This window comes from Hippopotamus amphibius, chromosome 8 (genome assembly GCF_030028045.1).
Source record: "Hippopotamus amphibius kiboko isolate mHipAmp2 chromosome 8, mHipAmp2.hap2, whole genome shotgun sequence".
Lineage (NCBI taxonomy): Eukaryota > Metazoa > Chordata > Mammalia > Artiodactyla > Hippopotamidae > Hippopotamus > Hippopotamus amphibius.
Genome location: NC_080193.1, coordinates 55,655,989 through 55,658,728, shown reverse-complemented (window position 1 = coordinate 55,658,728; position 2,740 = coordinate 55,655,989). Strand labels below are relative to the sequence as shown.

At 39.3% G+C, this 2,740-nt stretch overlaps 1 pseudogene; it reads right to left on the bottom strand.

The window, feature by feature from the left end:
* Positions 1-291: 291 nt before the first annotated feature.
* LOC130859164 (60S ribosomal protein L4-like) lies at positions 292-1,225 on the bottom strand (annotated as a pseudogene).
* Positions 1,226-2,740: the final 1,515 nt, after the last annotated feature.

Here is a 2,740-nt window from a genome sequence, read left to right as displayed (position 1 = left end):
GAGTTCAGAATCATCCAATGTTGCCATCTTGAACCAGTGACATAAATATTTTGATTTCCTATCTGACTAACTTACTAAATTCTCTTATAATTTAAGAGTGTCTGTACATTCTTTTGCATTATCTATTGACACAACTTTTTATCTCCAATTTTTTTTTTTCTGATTTCACAATCTTTGTAACTTTTCCTCCCATCTTTTTTGGTTTGTTTCTTACTGCCTCTTTGATCAGATCTTTATTCAAAATGAGCTGTCCAAAATGATTTGACTTTTATGGAATAAATAAATTTAAGTTTATGCAGCAGGCTTCTTTTCTTCTGTAGGGGATTTCTTTTCTGCTGTCTTCTTTTCAGCTGATGGTTTCTTGGTAGCTGCAGCCTTTTTTCCTATCAAAGCTTTTAGACAACAACAGTCTGCTTTCTTCACTACCACTGGCTTCTTGCCTGGACCCCCCTTCTCATCTGATTTGGCTTCTAGTGCTGCCTTATCTACCTGGAGTCTGTGATTCTTGGCCTGGTGAAGAATGATGTTCCCGTGCATGCTTTTTGCATATGGGTTTAGCTTCAACATGATTCTCAGATTTTTAAGTGGATTCTTTTGTAGGAGTCTGTGATTAATCTTCTTGTGTGGTTCTTGGAGGGATCTTTGGATCTCTGTGCTTTTCAAATTCTGCTAATGGCTGTATTGAGCATCTTATGCACGGGAAGGTTGCAGTCACTCATGGGGAGGCAGCTTTACTCCAAGTGCCATACACATCATCTAACTTGCGGAAAGCACTTTCAGTCCAAATGCAGAAATGCCCCACGTGCCCACCAGGAGCAAGTTTCAACATGTTCACTTTGCTTATTTTAAGCAGAGTGATTGTAAGAATGTTTCTGAAGACCTTGCTAAAGCAGGGCCCCTGTGCTGGGTACAATGACAGCTTCCCATTTTGCTTTGCCAGCTCTCATTTGCTGAGAGGCATAGACCTTTTTGATTTTATTCCAGGCCCTAAGTTCCTTAGGGAGCAAGATTGTCTCCTTGGTCTCCTGGTAGCCTTCAACTTTATCTTCACCCACCAAAGGAAGTTCAGAAACTTCCTCAATATGATGATCTTTAGACAGGACCACTACTCGCAAGGCTGAGACAGGGCACAGCAAATGGCACATTGTTTCTGTGTTATGTTCACTCTGTGGGTGGCAGTGGTGCCAGGTTTTGGTTGATGCAAACATGCAGCCCCACAACACATATTTCCAAAAATCCCAGCCATAACCATGAGCTAAATACTCACTACCTCGTAACTAGAACTGTGGGTCACTTTGAAGCTTTATGGCATCCCTTGCGTTTTCTTTCTACGACACACACGCTTATCCAAAATCTCACTTTTCTAAGCAAGGAACGGGCTTACTGGCTGCTGATTGTGGAGGAACCAGTAAGGTCATGCTAGTCTAAAGGAGAGTAAATTTGTTGGCAATTCCAACCGAGAATTCTTGATGGCTATCTGGGTGACAGGTACCAACACTAGAACAAAAGCAAACAATACGTGAATAATCCCTCAAAATTTGGAAACTGGACCAATGATGAGATGGAAAGCAAATTGGAGGTGCGCATATTCTGGGATGGCTGCCCGAAGCCCAGAGGATTTTTGATGCATTCTCTTTACAGACAGGCATTGCTTGTGATGTGTATTGAGCTGGCATGAAAGTATAGCAGCAATTGGGATACACTGGCTTTGTCTCTTGATCTGTAAGCCCGTGGTTAGTAGTGGGCAGAATGGTGACAGTCTGATGATAATTTTCAGCTCATATGAAAAAGCTAATTCTTTATGGTAATATAAATCCATCAACCATGGGCTGAGCAGAGCTGTGAAGAAAATTTGTCAGGTTAAGCAATTATAGCATCTTGGTGACACAATATTTGACAGAAACCACATCTCTGTTACATTAAGGCATCCAAATTCATCTTTTAAAGCATGATTTACTCATTTTTTAAACTATATGATTATAACACGTCACTTTTCAGCATCCAGCAATATACCCTCCTGCCCTACTGCTCTTGAATTTGGTATGAGTGCATGTCTGCCTTAAAATGCTCACAGTAACACATTCTTTGCTCCCCAGCCCCCAGGGAACAGTATGTTTTAATTAACATATACATTATACAAATATCTGCTCATCTTGGTTTTCTGCATGAAAGGGATTGAAATTTGTTCCACCAAGGAAGCAAAATCAACACACTGAAAGGCTGGGTACAGGTATATTAGCATTTCAGAGGCTCAAGTGTCATAACTGGTTTAACTAAACAAAGCCATAATGTACATTTCAGAAAACTGCCAGGAAGGAAAATCAATTCTGTATTTGAATTGAATTCAAATAAATCCAGCACCATGTATCTGCACTCAGCATATCCCTGCTAGGGTTTCTACAAATTATTTGCAATCAAAATCTTTCTTAAACTTGTTTGAAAAGAGGCATATATTTGCCATTTTTCTTAAACTGAAAGGTTTGTCCTTACAGAGTTATGGAAATATTTTGTGTCCTTAAGAGTGGTTAATGTTGACACGCTATTTTTCAGTTTCTACCTTGGTAGAATTATTAACATTTTAAATTTAATTATCAGTGTATTCATTTGGTTTGGGAGATGGACTACGTGAGTACATGGTATATAATGCCTAGAGTCAGATTGATCAATGATAGTGAAGAAAGCATACCAAATATTAAGTCATGTTACATTTAACGTTTCTGCAAATCGATAGGATATGGGT